Source organism: Mus caroli, unplaced genomic scaffold (genome assembly GCF_978045245.1).
Source record: "Mus caroli unplaced genomic scaffold, Mus_caroli_1 scaffold_10, whole genome shotgun sequence".
In the NCBI taxonomy this organism is placed as follows: domain Eukaryota; kingdom Metazoa; phylum Chordata; class Mammalia; order Rodentia; family Muridae; genus Mus; species Mus caroli.
This window is the reverse complement of record NW_028227265.1, coordinates 89,335,079-89,354,816: the sequence shown is the minus strand read 5'-3', so window position 1 is coordinate 89,354,816 and position 19,738 is coordinate 89,335,079. Positions and strand designations below refer to the sequence as shown.

At 40.4% G+C, this 19,738-nt stretch overlaps 1 pseudogene; it reads right to left on the bottom strand.

Moving 5' to 3' along the window:
* Positions 1-13,656: 13,656 nt before the first annotated feature.
* On the bottom strand, positions 13,657-15,269 carry LOC147002461 (disintegrin and metalloproteinase domain-containing protein 25-like; annotated as a pseudogene).
* Positions 15,270-19,738: the final 4,469 nt, after the last annotated feature.

The window sequence follows — 19,738 nt, the reverse complement described above, 5'->3', positions numbered from 1 at the left end:
TCCCTGGACTGGAGAGGTCAAGGGAGGGGACAGGAGGGAGGTAGACCAGCCGGGATGACTCTAGCAGGTACTGAGAGATGCTGCGAGAACCCGGAGGTTCTCAACAGGTCCACTTTGGTGTGTTCATAGACACCTCAGTTATCCCTTCGTCCTGAGTTTGAGACCTGGCAGTCCATCATGAACAACTATCGACACACTGACAAATTACACAAACCAGAATAAATGGGTGCTTTGCAAAGCATTTTCAAAATGGAGTGAAGAATTGGAGACCCCTCTCAGAGAGACTGAGATTGAAGGCAGACCAGGCCAGGCTGGAACAAGGGCTGGAACCTAACACAAGGAAGTCTCCCTCAAGCACAGTCTTCTAGACAGAAACTCAGAGGTGTCAGTACACACAAAGAGTGCTGACGGTGCTGGGGCTTGTGAATTAGTGCGGGTGTGTGTGTGTGTGTTGTGAATTAGTGCAGCCCACCAGTAGTGCTGATGCTCAATCATGTGGAATCATCACACAGGTTGTAAGAAGGTGAGTAGTTGCAGGGAGGGGAGCCCTGACCTGGAGTGAGTTTAGGATAGAGGAGGAGGTAAGAAGGGCCAGGATACTAGTCTGGGCTTTGAGATGTGTAAAAAGTCCATATGAGTAGCAGCTGAAGAATCCTGGAGGTCAGCGTGGGCTTTGTTATGCTATGATGCTACAGGTATGTGTCAATAGAGAGCCATGTGTCTCTTCTGTCACAAGCAAGGGAAATGATACCTTGAAGGCTTGCTAGCATCCAACTGCCCAAACCCTTCTATAGTCCAGCTTGAGCTGAGCCTAGACTCAACTTTGGATCAAAACAGTGAGTTTGCCCTTTTGAGGGAAAATAGGGGTACCCTTTGGACCTGACACACAGAAACAGCCACAGTTGATCCATTAAGCCAAAAGGAGGAAATTGAATGAAAATAAAATAAACAAACAGAGGACATTAATGCTCTGAAGGGTTTGAGGCAGAGGCATCTGGAAGAGTCCAGATGGGTCAGCAGAGAAGTGATTTCCTGCTTGTTGCTTGCCCTTTCTCTGAGAGCTGTTGCTAGAGGTCATCTGTGTTGGAAATCAGCTTGCCCTCCAGGCCTCAGCACCAGAAGCTACATCATCACAGTCATCAGCCCTTTAGAAGGTCCCCACCTTCAAGATCTCTCCCTCAGACATTGTGTCTTGCTCTCTCGCTCTCTACCTCCCTGTCTCTTTCTAATGTCCCCACTCCTAGACAGCCTTTCACTTCCCCCAAGAAATCTCTTGTGTGTAATCAGTTGCTCACGAGATCTTTGTGGTATACCTTGGACCAGACTCACCAAAGTACTGTACTAAATCTGAGGCTAAATCCCAACACTGGTGCTGATCTAACCCCCTCAGGGACGTAGAGAGCATTGGTTGGTGAATTTGCTTCCAAATTCTAGAGTTCAGTTCTTCAGCTGCTGCTTTCCTCTGGCGTGCTGTGCCCTCTAGATGAGCACCTAGGTGCTACTCTGACTTCTCAAGTCTTTGGCACGGGCACGGGCATCTCTCTTCTTTCCTACTCCCTACTGGCCATCTCTTGCTCCAGGCTGCAGTCCCAAAGCTCCAGCGCCTGCTTCTCCCCGCTTTGAGACTCTTCTTTCTCCACGGATGAGGATTTTATTACAACAGCGTGGCCTCAGTACAGATCAATGGCCAAAAAATTGGCAAACTTGATTTCCAATTTTTGTTTCCATTTCTCACAAATGGTAACAACTGCTAGGGGACGAACACATGATTCCCCCAACTATCTTATAAACTATCTTAAACTTGCTGTGTTCTACACTTTCAAAGTTTTTTACGTATAAGGTTCTACTTCCCACCCTACAATTTCTCTGTGCTCTGCTCCCAACCTCCCCCAAAAAAGAATCTTAAGATTGTGCGGTAAATTCTTATCTCAGGATTTGTAAATATATTACGTATGACTTAAAATCTATAAAAATTATAAAGAAAATCGGCTTTTAAACTTATAACAGCGGGCTTATAATTAAAAATCTATACGTGAGTATATATGTGATCCAACTCATGTCTAGGATGTGTGTGTGTGTGTGTGTGTAACTTGGATTCAACTCTCATTATATATGTGAAATATAGAAACAATACACACAAATACAGAGAGAGACAGAGACAGACAGAGATTTGGGGGGGAGGTTGGTGACTTCATCAGAATTTAAGCAGTCACATGGCATGGTTGGCAACCATCTTTTACTGAGGTGAAAGAGAGAATATCACGTGACTTCACCATTTTAAGATGACCACATGTATAAGGCATCATTTGTAATATTTCTTAGTCATAACGAGCTATCTATTTACTATTGCATCTCCCTTTAGACTAGGGAATCAACAAGAAAGCTCAAATATTTTGGATTAGTATGTATTACTCTATGATGATTAAAATTTAAGGTTATATTTGCAACAATACACTATATATTTGATTCAACTGTTTTAGAATATACAGTATATGATGATAAAAATTTAAAGTTATCCCTTGTAAACATTGATGCAACAATACTCAGCAAATAGCCACAAAACAAATCTAAGAATACATCAAAAACATCATCCACCATGATTAAGTAGGCTTCACCCCAGGGATACAGGGATGGTTCAACATATGAAAATCCATATAAACAAACTGAAAAAAAAATGACATGATCATCTCACTATATGCTGGAAAAGCCCTTGGCAAAATCCAACACTCTGTTATAGTAAAAGTTTTGGCGAGATCGGGGATTCAAGGCACAGACCTAAACATAATAAAGGAAATATACAGCAAGCCAGTAAGCCAAGTCAAATTAAATGGAGGGGAACTTACAACATTTCCACTAAAATCAGGGACAAGACAAGGCTGCCCACTCTCACTGTATCTATTTAATACAGAACTTGAACTTTTAGCTAGAGCAGTAAGAAAACTAAAGGAAATCAGGGGATACAAATTGGAAAGGAATTAGTCAAAGTATTGTTACTTATAGATTATACTATAGTATACCTAAGTGACTCACAAAATTTTACCAGAAAATTCTGGTAGCTGATAAAAACATTCAGCAAAGTGTCTAGACACAAAATTAACTGAAAATAATCAGAAATAATCAGTAGCTGGTTTTTTTTTTTTTTTACATATGATAAACGGGCTGAGAAAGAAATTAGGGAAACAACACCCTTCATGATAACCACAAAATATATAAAGTATCTTGGTGTACTGGCTAGTTTTGTGTCAACTTGACACAGTTGGAGTTACCACAGAGAAAGGAGCTTCAGTTGGGGAAATGCCTCCATGAGATCCAACTGTAAGGCATTTTCTCAATTAGTGATCAAGGGGGAAAGGCCCATTGAGGGTGGGAACATCTCTGGGCTGGTAGTCTTGGGTTCTATAAGAGAGCAGGCTGAGCAAGCCAGAGGAAGCAAGCCAGTAAAGAACATCCCTCCATGGCCTCTGCATCAGCTCCTGCTTTCTGACCTGCTTGAGTTCCAGTCCTGACTTCCTTTGGTGATTGTGAGGAGTCAGTGTGGCTGCGGCTCCAAGATGGCGCCCGGGACTGCTGCCAAGTCTTATGACTGGCACCTGACTTCCTCATATCCCTCAAGATAGCCATGTACCTTGAGCTGCTTTGCGTAGATGCACCACGACATAAGATGGGATGATGTGACGAATGTAGTCCTGAGCCAATGAACTGTGCCTACGTGGACTGGGGTGATCGGGAGTGGGCTAGAGGGGATAAAGGGGATGGCCGAGAGAGGTCGGGACATTTTTTTTTTCTTTTTCCTGCCCATTGTTAAGTTCTTGAATAAACTGCCTTGAGAAGGACATTGGTTTTGTCACTTCTTTTCTGCTGGTCAGAGACAGTAGGGACAGGTGATGAACAGCAGTATGGAAGTATAAGACAAATAAACCCTTTCCTCCCCAACTTGCTTCTTGGTCATGATGTTTGTGCAGGAATAGAACCCTGACTAAGACACTTGGTATAGCTCTAACCAAGCAAGTAAAAGACTGTAGGACAAAAACTTCAAGCCTTTGAAGAAAAAAATTGAAGATGATATCAGAAGATGGAAAGATCTCCTATAGTCATGGATCATTAGGATTAACTTAGTAAAAATGGCTACCTTACCGAATGCAATCTATAGATTCATTGCAATTCCCATAAAAATTCTAACACAATTCTTTACCAGCCTTGAAATAACAATGTTCAACTACATATGAAAAAATAAAAAAAAAAAACTCAGAATAGCAAAAACAATCCTGTACAATAAAGGAACGTCTGGAAGTATCACAAAATCCCTGATTCAAGATGTACTACAGAGCAATAGTAATACAAACCACATGGTATTGAGATAAAAAAAAAACAGACAGGTTGATCATTGGAATCAAATCAAAGACTTAGAAACAAACCCACAAACCTATGGACACTTGATTTTTTTTTTTTTTTAAGAAAAAAGAAGCCAAAATTATGCAATGGGAAAAGGAAAGCATCTTCAACAAATTATGCAGATCTAACTGGGTATCTTTATGTAGAAGAAAGCAAATAGATCTAGATCTATCACCCTGCACAAAACTCAAATCCAAGTGGATCAATGATCTCAACATAAAACCAGATACACTAAATCTAATAGAAGAAATGGTAGAAAATAACCTTGAAAGCATTGACACAGGAGGAAACAGCTCAGGTACTAAAATAAAAAAAAGAAATGGGACCTCATGAAACTGAATAACTTTGGAAGGTAAAGGACACTGTCAATAGAACAAAATGGCAGCCTACAGAATGGGAAAAGATCTTCACTAACCCTACATCTGAGAGAGGACTGATAGACAAAATAAATGAAGAACTTAAGAAATTAGACACCAACAAGCCAAATAACCCATTTAAAAATGGCATATAGATCTAAATAGAGAATTCTCAACAGTGGACTCTCTAGTATCTGGGAAGCATTTAAAGAAATGTTCAACATCATTAGTCATCTGGGAATTGCAAATCAAAATGACTCTTAGATTCTATCTTACATCCATAAGAATGGCTAAGATAAAAATATCAAAAACCAAAACAAAATTAAACAAAGAAACAAACAAACAGAAATCTCAAGCCCAGATGATGCTGGTGAGGATGCAGAGCAAGGAAGAGGACTCCTACATTGCTGGTGGGCGTACAAACTTGTCCAGCCACTTTGATATCAAAATGGTGGTTTCTCAGAAAATTAGGAATATTTCTACTTCATACCACTCCTGGGCACATACCCAAAAGATGGTCCACTATACCACAAGGACACCTGCTCCACTATGTTCATAACTGCTTTATTTGTAATAGCCAGGAACTTCAAACAACCCAATTGTGGTTCTCAACTGAAGAATAGATAAAGAAAATGAAGTACAATTACACAGTGGAATACTACTCAGCTATTTAAAAAAAAACCAATGACCTCTCTCACAGATATATTTGTAGCAAAGGATGGCTATACCTGGAAGCAATGGGAGAGGAGGACTTTGGTCCCAGGGATGTTTAATGCCCTAGCATAGGGGGGAATGCTGGAGTGGTGGGGCAGGAGAGTGTAGGTAGATGGGGGAGCACCCTCATACAGAAAAAGGGGAGGGCAGGTGTGGGATGGGAGGTTGGTGGAGGGGTAACTGGGAAGTGGGATATCATTTGAGATGTAAATGAATAGAATGATTAATTAAAAAAAAAAGACACCATGAAGTTTTCAGGCAAATGAATGAAACTGGAAAAGATCATCCTGAGTGAGGTAAGCCAGACCCATTAAGACATATATGGTTTGTACTCATTTATAAGTGGATATTAGCCACAAATTACAGGATAACCATAGTACAATCCACAGACCCATAGAAGCTAAGTAACAAGGATGGCTCAAGAGAGGATGCTCCAATCTCACTCAGAAAGGGGAATAAAGTAGATATTGCAAGTGGACAGAGAGAGCAGGGAACTGGGTGAGAGAGGAGATGGAGGGAACAGGGTATAGGGGGTGAGAGGGCTGGGAGACAGAAGGGAAATCAGTGGGGGACATCCCTGGGACAGGCAAGAGACCTGGGACAGGGGAGGCTCCTAAGAGGATACAAACATGACCCTAGTTAAAACTCTTAGCTGAAGAGGATATGGAGCCTGATATAGCGACCTCCTGTAGCCAGGCAGGATTGCCAGTAGAAGGAGGAGAACAAAAACTCATCCACAAATCCTTTGACTCAAATTTGTTCTTCCTATAAGATGTGCAGGAATAAAGATGGACTAGAGATTTAAGGAATGGACAACCACTGACTGGTCCAATTTGAGACCTATTCCATGGCCAAGAACTAACCCCTGACCCTATTAATGATATTTTATTATGCTTGCAGACAGGAGCCTAGCATAACTGTCATCTGAGAGGCTAACACAGCAGCTGATAGAAGGAGATGCAGAGACTTACAGCCAAACAATTGGCAAAGCTGGTGGAATTGTGTGGAAGAAGGGGAGGAAGGATTGAAGGAGCCAGAATGGCAGGGACACTACAAGAAAACCTACAGAACCAAATAACCTAGGTACATAGCAGCTCACAGAAACTGAACTACCAACTGGAGTGCATGCATGGAACAGATGTAGATTCCGTACACATATGTAACAGATGTGTAACACGTGGGACCCCCTAACAGCAGGAGCAGGGGCTGTCTCTGACTCTGTTGCCTGCCTTTGGGTCCATTTCCCCTAACTGGGCTGTCTTGTTTATCATTAATAGGAAAAGATGCACCTAGTCTTACTACAACTTGATATGACAGGCCTGGTTGATAACTATAGAAGTCCTATCCTTCTCCAAAGAAAAAGGGAGGTGGGGATGTGGGGATGTGGGGATGGAGGTGTGAGGTGTGGAACTTGGAGAAGAGTAGCATGGAGAAGCTGTGACTGGCATATAAAGTAAGTTAACTAATGAAACAGTGAGATTGTAAAGGTATAGTAGTTTTAATAGATATGGGCCCCATACACTCCTGTGTTTGAATGCTTGGTCAAAAAGAGTGGGACTATAAGAGGAGAGGCATTGTTAGAGGAAGTATATCAATGTGGAGGTGGGCTTTGAGGTTGTATATGCTCAAGGTGTGCCCAGTGTGGTGTACAGTTTTTTCTGGTTGCCTGCAAATCAAGATGTAGAATTCTCAGCTCCATCTTCAACACCATGTCTGTCTGTACACTGATGTGTTTCCTGTAATGACACTAATGGTCTAAACCTCTGAAAGCCAGTCCCAAAGAAATGTTTTCCTTTTTAAGAGTTCCCATGGTAATGGTGTCAGCTCACAGCAATAAAAGCCCAAACTAAGGCAAAAGGTCTACTCAGATTAACAAAAGCTCATTTATGATGTACATCTAACCACTTAGGACTTTGCTAAGTGTTCAACACCAAGCAGCTAGAAAATTTAGGTAAGTAAAAACATAAGCTTAATAAACAAGGCATTTTTGGTAATCAAATTTCTAAGGTCTACTCAGGTTCACAGTAAAATTCGTCTATCTTCTTTGTCTTTGAAGCTTTAGTTATTTGGATTAAATAAACTAAACCATACAAAGAGCTGTAATATTCTAAAATGGTACATTGTACAAGGATCAGCAAACTTGCCAGTCTCTCTATGGACTGTATCTATGATTAAAAGTACTACTTTCATACTAGAAGAGATTACAATTTATAATAAAAGGAAGCTGTAACTGAGCTAGTATATAAAAGTGACTCCTGATTACAAAATAGAATTGGGCCGATTTCTCATCTGGAGTTACCTTGGCAGAGGTGTAGAAGACAAAGACATCTGAGCTGTTAGTGATGGGGTTGTAGGAATTGGGTGCTTGAGGGTGGCCTGCAGAAAAGATAAGGGAAAGAAACCTTGCTCTGTACAGTGCAGTCTGTATGCTGTGGGAGGTAGCCAACCCTCAGTCTTTAAGAGTAGAACCCATATACACTGAGGGTGACTGGAATATGCTAGCTATAAGGCTGCGAGGCTCAGTGGGCAGGTGGGTCAGTCTCTAAGCCTATCTGCTATGAGATTCAGTATCATGTGCACTGAGATTCCTGAGGTTACAAAACTTACTTAAAACTCTCAGCCTTGAGAGCTTGTTTGGAGGTTCTAGCAGGGGAGCGCAGCTACTCTATACCCTTGACTGAAGACCAGTCCTCCTCTATTTGGGGAAGGTCGTCCTCTTCAACCGAGCGCACAGCTTAGGGAGGGATGCACATGGAGCAGTGCCCATCCCATAATCATCCATCAAACGCAGATGCCAGCAAGATTTTGCTGAAAGGACCCTGATATAGCTGTCTCTGGTGAGGCTATGCCAGTGCCTGGCAAATACAGAAGTGGATGCTCACAGTCAGCTATTGGATGGAACACCCGGCCTTCAGTGGAGGAGCTAGAGAAAATACCCAAGGAGCTGAAGGGGTCTGCAACCCTATAGGTGGAACAACATTATGAACTAACCAGTACCCCAGAGCTCGTGTCTCTAGCTGCATATGTATTAGAAGATGGCCTAATCGGCCATCATTGGGAAGATAGGCCCCTAGGACTTGCAAACTTTATATGCCCCAGAACAGGGGAACACCAGGGCCAAGAAGTGGGAGTGGGTGCATAGGGGAGTAGTGTGGTGGGAGGGTATAGGGGACTTTCAGGATAGCATTTGAAATGTAAATGAAGAAAATATCTAATAAAAAATTGGAAAAAAACAAACAAACCTCTCAGCCTGTTCCATTCAGCAGGGTGTTTAGTGTTGACTGGATTCTAAATGGATACAGATTTGTCTGCCTCTCTCAGTGATGGACCTCATTCCCTTCCCAGGGTACTTGAGAGATACACCCTGTCTAGAACATAGTCACTTCAGGACATATGATCTGGGATATTAACATTGGAAAATATGCTAAGTCTGCAGATACTAGATCGGTAGCATGATCAGTAAAGACTCCTAGTACATACAGAAGGGAAGTTACTACAGGAGGATAGCTCTGGCAGAGAGTTTAAGATTGTTCAGTGCTGACTCTGCACCCATGTAAGTCAAAGGGAAGATTAACTCTGCCACACCCACCAGGCATATTCTAGTTTCAGAGGTCCAGAAACAAGCTGCTCTAACTCCTCTCTGTTGTCTTTCCCTTGTGTTTCTCCATTTCTCTTTGGATTATACTTTTAGTAGTATGGTGACTTCATAAAAAGACAGCTGCTTAAGTTTTTACTTTTTGTTCTTCACTTTATATTTAGTCTTATTTTATTAATCTCTTTCTCTTCCTCATTTCTTTTAACAATTCCTTTTTGCTTCTCTTATTAAAGCTTCAGTATTTCCTCTTTCTTCACCTTTTCTCCTTATCTCTGTATTTTATTCATTTTATATTTATACATTTGCCCTCAATACCTCTTATGTTTATAACACAGCCTACACTATATTTGCACAATCTATTCCATTCTCTTTGTAGCGTACTAACTCTAGTTTTATATTTTGTCTGATTTGGTGCTGCTATTGTTACAGCAATTTTGTTTTCTTCCAACTGAGAGCTAATGGAAATTCTGTTTTCTAGAATGTAATGCCCAATAAGATTTTCAAATAAATAGAAGACATGAAAAAAGAAAAAAATAGTTAGCTGAACTGACAGGATCACTCCATATTTAAGGGAAAACTTTTCATTGTGGATATAAGAGTAGAGACAGAAACATATGGAAGTGTCCAGAACATGGAGAGAAAGTAGTAGACCAAACATGGCCATCAGGCTGGACCTGGCTTTGAGAAAAACAGGAGCAGAGCAGAGAGATAAAGTGAGGGAAAGTGCTGTAGAGCAGAGAGTGACTTGTAGGGGGTAGGGAAGCACAGAGGCAGGAAGGGAGTCTGGACAAGAAAGACAAAGAGAGTGAGCAAAGCCAACATAAAAGTTTACAAGAAGCATGAGTGACCAGAGAGGGAAGCCTTTGAGCTAGAAGGAGTGTAGTGTGGGGGAGGAGGCGAGAAGACCTAGGATGCTAGCACAAACTTTGAGATGTGAAACGGATGCTTATGATCTGATGGAGCCTGGAGGCCCACATGTGCTTTGTATGCTAGTAGGCACAAGAGATGGACATTTGTCCCTTCTGTCAGTGCAAAGGGAAAAATCTCTTTTGATAGAGGGGATCAGCTTCTCAAGGTTCTGAAGAATGTGAGCTTTTGGTCCAATGACCAGAATTTGGGGAAAGGGAATTTCTTTTATACCTGAAAATGTGTCTCCCCAAAAGATCACAATGTCTTAACAAGTGAATTCAGATGATGAAATTAGTAAAATGGCAGGTGAAGATTTCCATAATTCACTTGTAAAACTGATCAATGGTTTCAAAGAGCACATTTTACTTATCACAGAATGATATCAATTGAAGTCCAGGAGAAGAAACGCAGCAACATGGATGAGGAAGAAATGTAGGTGACAAAGTCAGCAGCATGGGTGAGAAACCCTCCACTTAAGTCATGACTTTGAAAAATGATATTTAAATGTGGAAATTAAAAATACAGCAAACCACACAAATGAGAACACATAGACCTAATAGACAACATGCAAACATCAACAATAGATGCAAACAAGGAAAGAATTGAGTCTGAAAGACAAGCAATGTTGATTGACTAATACATTCAGACACCCATAAAGGATGCAATAAATATGAGTACAATTCTAAGAACCTTGGACCATGACCATTATGCTCAATCAGAAAATCTGTGGGGAAGGAGGAGGAGAGAGAAATTCTGAAGGCAAAGGAAATGCATTCAATGAAATTGGAGCAGAAATTTTTGCTGATATAGTGGGGAGGAATGGGCATCTAAGCCCAACAAACATTCAAAGCCCAAATAGACATTTCAGCAAAGAACCTCCACAGCATAGTATAGTTAAGAGTGCAAATATATAAATTTAAAAAAATATTAAAAATGGTAAGAGAAACACATCAGAATAACCTTATCTCTTTTATCAGAAACTCTAACAAGCAAGCATTCAGGGGATGATACATTTCAAAAGTAACACAATCACAAAAGAACTCACACAATATGTATTCACTGATAAGTGGATATTAGCCCAAAACTTAGGATACCCAAGATATAAGATACAATTTGCTAAACGCATGAAACTCAAGAAGAATGAAGACCAAAGTGTGGACACTGTGCCCCTTCTTAGAATTGGGAACAAAACACCCAGGGAAGGAGTTACAGAGACAAAGTTCGTAGCTGTGATGAGAGGATGGACCATTTAGAGACTGCCGTATCCAGGGATCCATCCCATAAGCAGCTTCTAAACGCTGACACCATTGCATACACTAGCAAGATTTTGCTGAAAGGACCCAAATATAGCTGTCTCTTGTGAGGCGATGCCGGGGCCTAGCAAACACAGGAGTGGATGTTCACAGTCAGCTATTGGATGTATCACAGGGCTCCCAATGGAGAAGCTAGAGAAAGTACCCAAGGAGCTAAAGGGATCTGCAACCCTATTGTTGGAACAACATGATGTACTAACCAGAACCCCGGAGCTCTTGTCTCTAGCTGCATATGTATCGAAAGATGGCCTAGTCGGCCATCACTGGAAAGAGAGGCCCATTGGACTTGCAAACTTTACATGCCCCAATATAGGGGAATGCCAGGGCCAAAAGAATGGGAATGGGTGGGTAGGGAAGTGGGGGGCGCTATGGGGGACTTTTGGGATAGCATTGGAAATGTAATTGAGGAAAATATGTAATAAAAATATAAAAATTTAAAAAAAATGTAGACAACTAACTATCCAACAAAGGTATTATTACAAATTGATGAACGAATAAATAATTGTGAAATGGCTGTACTACTGAAAGTGATCTATATTAAACCAAGTTGTTAATATGTTGATAAAATTCTTTATAGGAATACAGCTTATGTTAATATTTAAATACATAATTTCAAACATAATATATGATATGAAGACTGAAAGGGAGATGTGACGCTATTAGGTGATATGAGGACTGTCCAAACTGAGAGATGAGGACAAGGGAGAGTAATAGGTGAGTGAGTATAAACAAAGTACAATCAATACACATGCATTTGATGTCATAAAATATTTATTTTATTATTTGAAGCTAGGAAGGTGAATCATTAAAGTGTTTGCCCTAAAAATATACATGTCTGAGTATTATCTTTATTAGTAATCTGTAAACAACAACAACAACAAACAAATAAACAAACAAACAAAAACAGTTGTGGAGACACCGCTCATTTCTACCCAGTCATAGTATGTGAAACCATGTGATAATCAACTCAATTCACTTCATTAGAAGAATTGTGAATAGAAAGGATGCCTTTTGATTTTGAAACTAAGCAAGGTTGAGCTTGGATACTACTTGGATGAGAGTCTTAACCCATAAGAGCACCATGCTTTAAAATTCCTTTCTAGTCCCCATTAATTCCTACTACACTGTCAAAGGAAATGAAATTAATTTAGTGGGGATGTTCAACCCATAATAAGGATATAAATGCCAATCTGTGTTCAGGTAAATGTGTAAATACACCCAATTGCTCTCCAGGTAGATACACCAGAATGTTACTCTGTTTCCTGTATTAGAAAAACACAGGAAAGAGATGATTAACCAATACAATCGTGGATGATCAAGGTCAGAATTAGTCCATCTTGGAGCAGCTGTCCATCACTCTTCTGCTGCATTGTTCATATGTGGTCTTCCAGATTCTCATTCGGAGACTAGATGATTATATGTCAGACTTACAGACCTTACAGGAGATCTGTAAGGATTAATCTCTACAATCTAGAGGGACTCAGTCTACTCTACCTTCTTCCAAATTCAAGTTCAAAATCACTGAAGAATCCTAACACAGACACTGTACTTACTTGAGACAAGCCTCCTACATGTCTCACACTCATATGCAATGTGGTTCATGAAGCTATACAACTTAGAAATCTCAGTTGTTAATGCAGAAAGCCCCATGAAGCCCTCAGATTCATCAGATTGCTTGGGGATGATGATACAGGATGGTTATGATAATCGCCATGACAACTAACAATGCCTTGCTCCTGATTTTGGAGCTGTGTCTGAGGAAGAGACCTGGTTTTCCCTCTCAGCAGAGATCCTCAGCCTGACTGTACCCAAGACCCATCCTTAAGCCCCATGGAACACCAAGGAGCCTCTGCTGAGCAAAGGCAGGCTGAGCTTTCTCTGCTCATCTAAGATTGGTCTCAATCTTTCTCATTTCTATTGATCTAGTTCTATCTCTATTACTTTGTTTTAGTGAGTTATTAAAAGTGCAGTACTTCACGAGCTAAGATGATACATGGCTAGACATGGGAAACTTATGAAGATTTGAATATACTTTGGAAATTAGGGGCTGTTGCTAGTTGTGCAATATCATTGTACTCTTCTTCCTCTTCTGAAGTGGAAACACTGGGTTATTCTCACGTAGGTGCTGTTACATATCTGGTCAAAAGTCAGAAAGATTTTTTTTTTTTTTAAAAATCAGAATCATCAATTCCATGTTGTTATTTTCCTTGGGTTCCTCTTCTTCCTCAGGTGGAGGGTCTGTCAATACTCCCTCCAATGCCTCCCATTAAGCATATAAATATCATTAGAACACTCACATACATATTCATTGCACCATTCTGGAAGATCACATTCACTGTCCTTTTCTCTACTACACACTGTGCCTGCTGGCATGATCTTACAATGTATGCAACAAAGCCCAAAAGCACAGGCAACATGGTGGGTCCCACCCGAGGTTGCAGTGGCAGTGGTGTAAATTGCTGCACATACCTTTCATGTTGCATGTCTTGGGTGAACACTGACTTGACACACTTCTTATTAATACACACATACTCTGGACCACAGTCTGTGCCATCTTTCACTAAACCAATGTCAGGGATTGTCATCCCAAAATGGAAGTCAGTTCCCCAACAGGTGACACCACTGAGGTGATTCCAGTGTACAGTGGAATGCTCTTGCAAAAATGGAATGCCTGTTACATTCTCACACTGAACTCTGCCAGAGAAATCATGACATCTTAAGTATGCATTTCTGATCATACCACAGTTGCCAAAATGGTCCCCTTGGGTGTTGATTTCCATGTAGCATCTTTGAGCTGTACTCCTGGCTTCTTTGCCAAAAATCTGCTTATACTGTTTATCTTGGTTATTAAATCTCTTTTCTTCTTTACAGGGGCTCCCATTAAGCAAATAAGTACCATTAGAACACTCATATACATATTCATTGCACCATTCTGGAAGATCACATTCACTGTCCTTTTCTCTACTACACACTGTGCCTGCAGGCATGATCTTACAATGTATGCCACAAAGCTCCAAAGCACAGGCAGCCTCATTTTTGAGGGTGCACTTGTGCATACAGCACGGATATGCTGCACCTATGCCAAGTCTTACAATCACCTTCTCTCCATTGTCAATCACACTATGCCCACAGAACTTATTTTTTATCTTGTCATTTATCTTCTTTTCTTTATGCATGCAGTTCATAGGAGCAAAGATTCTAAAGTCCAGCATAACTGCAGTTACTGAATTTGTTGGTGGCAATGGTTCTTGGAGCCATTATCCATGCATAATGTCCACATATACACAGCCCTGCATCATACTGCATACCCAAATTATGACCAATTCATGTGCTGTAAGACATCCAAAACAATGAAGATCAGATCCTTCCAGACGATTAACCCCACCATTATGAGATGTTACACAAACAGATCCAATATAGGCTAAGCCATTTTCTTTACACCAAAATCATGTTTCCCAAAAATATATGTAGTATCATTTTGAATATGATAATTAAGTTTGGTCACCTTCCAATAGCAAAGATCTCTTAAGACATTATGTATGGTATTCATTTTGATTGGGTGTCCTACATTCCACATTCCCAACTCCAAGGAAAACTACCTCAACATCCAGTGTAAGAAAAATCTCATTTATTGTATTGACAATGATGAATGCTTTCAGTAACATGTGTGACAAGTTACCATCCAGATAATGAATTTGCTCAAAGTCTACAACCAATACCAAGTCAAGAAAACCACGTGTGGGTCCACCATCCTTCATAGTGGCTCTGCATCAGAGTGGCGTTCTCATTCTGCTGAAGTTTCATTTGCCGTGCTATCTCTTCTTCTGTCAATGCACATCTCATGGGGAGTAATTCTGTCTCCTCACTGTCCATCTTGTGAACCAAATGTTCAAATGTGGAAGAAAGGTTCTTGGGCTTCATTTCATAGATTGTGCCATTTATCTGTAATATTCCCTGAATCTTAATGCTCTGTCTTCTGGCTGAATTCATACATTAGAGCATTGAGACTAGACGTAATAGATAAAAGGAAGCAGACATTGGAGTAGCTTAGTTATGGGCAGGCCAAGTTGGAAGAGAAAGATCCAGGTGTGAGCTTAAATGGCTGAGGTATTGGTCAAAGGGGACCCCAAATGGTACACTTCATTTGCTGTTTAATTTCATTGTAGTACAGTCAAAGTATGGGTGTGAGTTAGAATTAAATTTGTGAGTGTTGCTGATTTCTGAACCTAGATAAATAACTTACAGTTTAATATGTTTTTTAATATATTAGTTCACATACCTACAATAATTATTTAAAGCAAATGATGTCTGTAGATAGTGATCATATTATACATATATATGGAATAAATACAAATGTTTTTTTTAATTTCCAAGAGGTAATTGTTGAGTTGCCTCATTTAGAAGCGATCTGTAAATACTGCTAACATTAGTTTCAGTTATTATCAGCTCAGCTTAGCACAGCATTGGTATGTCTTGTCCTAACTGGACCTGACACTTCTGTCCAGGAGTTTTCTAATTATGCTTGCTCATAGGTCAGTGCTGCTGTTAGCTTTAGTCAGAGATTATCCTGTTTACACTGTGTTCCTGGAAACCTAGTTTAGATCAGATAGCCTGACTCCTTGACTGAAGTCTGAAGTCACTGACAGATGAATTGCAAGCATATCCCATAGCTTTAGAATCATTTGTATTTGTGTTCCACAGTTTATTACTTTCCTGAATTATTTTAAACCAAGATATAGGAACCCAGCTGAAAATTGAGATTGTGTTTTCTTTCACATGTTCTTTTTATTGTTGTATTTAAATAAAAAATGTATTTGTTGTAAAATCAAGAAGTTTTCATTTAATTCTTTTTTTTTTTTTTTGCCTTTTTGGTTTTTTTTTTAATTAGATATTTTCCTCGTTTACATTTTCAATGCTATCCCAAAAGTCCCCCATACCCACCCCCCAACCCCCTACCCACCCACTCCCCCTTCTAGGCCCTGGGGTTCCCCTGTACTGGGACATATAAAGTTTGCAAGTCCAATGGGCCTCTCTTTGCATTGATGGCCGACTAGGCCATCTTTTGATACATATGCAGCTAGAGACAAGAGCTCCGGGGTACTGGTTAGTTCATATTGTTGTTCCACCTATAGGGTTGCATTTCCCTTTATCTCCTTGGGTAATTTCTCTAGCTCCTCCATTGGGGGCTGTGTGATCCATCCAATAGCTGACTGTGAGCATCCACTTCTGTGTTTGCTAGGCCCCGGCATAGTCTCACAAGAGACAGCTAAATCTGGCTCCTTTCAGCAAAATCTTGCTAGTGAATGCAATGGTGTCAGCGTTTGGAAGCTGATTATGGGATGGATCCCTACATATGGCAATCACAAGATGGTCCATCATTTAGTCACAGCTCCAAATTTTGTCTCTGTAACTCCTTCCATGGGTGCCTTGTTCCCATTTCTAAGAAGGGGCAAAGTGTCCACACTTTGGTCTTCATTCTTCTTGAATTTCATGCGTTTATCAAATTGTATCTTATATCTTGGGTATCCTAAGTTTCTGGGCTAATATCCACCTATCAGTGAGTACATATTGTGCGAGTTCCTTTGTGATTGGGTTACCTCACTCAGGATGATGCCCTCCAGGTTCATCCATTTGCCTAGGAATTTCATAAATTCATTTTTTTAATAGCTGAGTAGTACTCCATTGTGTAAATGTACCACATTTTCTGTATCCATTCCTCTGTTGAGGAGCATCTGGGTTCTTTCCAGCTTCTGGCTATTATAAATAAGGCTGCTATGAACATAGTGGAGCATGTGTCCTTTTTACCGGTTGGGACATCTTCTGGATATATGCCAGGAGAGGTATTGCTGGATCCTCCAGTAGTACTATGTCCAGTTTTCTGAGATACAGCCAGACTGATTTCCAGAGTGGTTGTACAAGCTTGCAATCCCACCAACAATGGAGGAGTGTTCCTCTTTCTCCACATCCTTGCCAGCATCGGCTGTCACCTGAATTTTTGATCTTAGCCATTCTGACTGGTGTGAGGTGAAATCTCAGGGTTGTTTTGATTTGCATTTCCCTGATGATTAGGGATGTTGAACATTTTTTCAGGTGCTTCTGAGCCATTCGGTGTACAAAACACACACACACACACTCCTAAAGAACATAGCAGCAAAGAAGAGAAAAAAGCTTTTGAAGACAAAATTTCTAAATTTTGAGTAACATCCTAATACTCTCATGTTTTTCTTTATTCTAGTTTGTTGCTGGTTTAAAATATGGTTTCAGTGTACATAACTTTTCTGGTTTCTACTCCATGGGGACTTTAGCCTCTGGCTCCCACACAAGTGCTAGGATTACAAGCATGTACCACCATATTGCCTTCTATACTTTTCGTGAAAGACAGTTTGGCAATTTAAATATTAGTTGTTGCTCTGATGACAAGTGTTGATTTATTAGTGATGTGATACTCTCGATAATTAACTTAACCCATATAAATTCTTCTTAATATATTCTTTATATGCTGTCATACCATATGCTCCAAAGAAAACAAATCTAAAGAATATGATCTGGGTTGTCTGTACTGTCTACAATATTTTATACAATGATTCAATATGTCCTAGCCCATGAGTGACTATAACAGCTTCATTCATACAGATGCATAGTGCCGTATAGTATAGAAACTTTAACTCCCCTACCCACCCACTCCCACATCTTGGCCCTGGCTTTCCCCTGTACTGAGGCATATAATGTTTGCAAGACCAATGGGCCTCTCTTTCCACTGATGGCTCACTAGGCCATCATCTGATACATATGCAGCTAGAGACACGAGCTCTGGGGGTTACTGGTTAGTAACCAGTATGAATTGTTGTTTCACCTATAGGGCTGCAGATCCTCTCATCTCCTTGGGTACTTTCTCTAGCTCCTCCATTGGGGTCCCCATGATCCATCCAATAGCTGACTGTGAGCATCCACTTCTGTGTTTGCTAGGCCCCGGCATAGCCCCACAAGAGACAGCTATATCAAGGTCCTTTCAGCAAAATCATGTTAGTGTATGCAATGGTGTCAGCATTTGGAGGCTGGTTATTGATATTTTGTCGGTTATAGTAGCATGGGTTGGCACTTTTGTTCTCTTAGTATGACATCTGCCCAGGATCTCCTGGCATTTAGAGTCTGTTGAGAATTTTGTGTAATTCTGATAGGCCTGACTTTATATGTTACTTTACATTTCTCCCTTACTGCTTTTAATATTCTATCTTTGTTCTGTGCATTTGGTGATTTGATTATTATGTAATGGGAGGAATTTCTTTTCTAGTCCCATCTATTTGTCATTCTATTCACTTCCTGTATGTTTAAGGTCATCTCTTTCTTTAGGTTAGGGAAATTTTCTTCTATAATTTTCGAAGATGTTTATCAGCCCTTAAGTTGGGAATCTTCACTCTTTTCTATACTTATTATTCTTAGGTTTGGTCTTCTTATTCTGGATATATGCCCAGGAGAGGAATTGCTGGATCCTCCGGTAGTACTATGTCCAATTTTCTAAGGAACCGCCAGACTGATTTCCAGAGTGGTTGTACAAGCTTGCAATCCCACCAACAATGGAGGAGTGTTCCTCTTTCTCCACATCCTCACCAGCATCTGCTGTCACCTGAATTTTTCATCTTAGCCATTCTGACTGGTGTGAGGTGGAATCTCATGGTTGTTTTGAGTTGCATTTCCCTGATGATTAAGGATGTTGAACATTTTTTCAGGTGCTCCTCGGCCATTCGGTATTCCTCAGGTGAGAATCAGTTCTGAACCCCATTTTTAAATGGGGTTATTTGATTTTCTGGAGTCCACCTTCTTGAGTTCTTTATATATATTGGATATTAGTCCCCTATCTGATTTAGGATAGGTAAAGATCCCTTCCCAATCTCTTGGTGGTCTTTTTGTCTTATTGACAGTTTCTTTTGCCTTGCAGAAGCTTTGCAACTTTATGAGGTCCCATTTATCGATTCTCGATCTTACAGCACAAGCCTTTGCTGTTCTATTCAGGAATTTTTCCCCTGTACTGATATCTTCGAGGCTTTTCCCTACTTTCTCCTCTATAAGTTTCAGTGTCTCTGGTTTTATGTGGAGTTCCTTAATACACTTAGATTTGACCTTGGTACAAGGAGATAGGAATGGATCAATTCACATTCTTCTACGTGATAACCGCCAGTTGTGCCAGCACCATTTGTTGAAAATGCTGTCTTTTTTCCACTTAATGGTTTTTGCTCCCTTGTCAAAGATCAAGTGACCATAGGTATGTGGGTTGATCTCAGGGTCTTCAATTCTGTTCCATTGGTCTACTTGTCTGTCCTTACACCAGTACCATGCAGTTTTTATCACAATTGCTCTGTAGTATAGCTTTAGGTCAGGCATGGTGATTCCACCAGAGGTACTTTTATCCTTGAGAAGAGTTTTTGCTACCCTAGGTTTTTTTGTTGTTCCAGATGAATTTA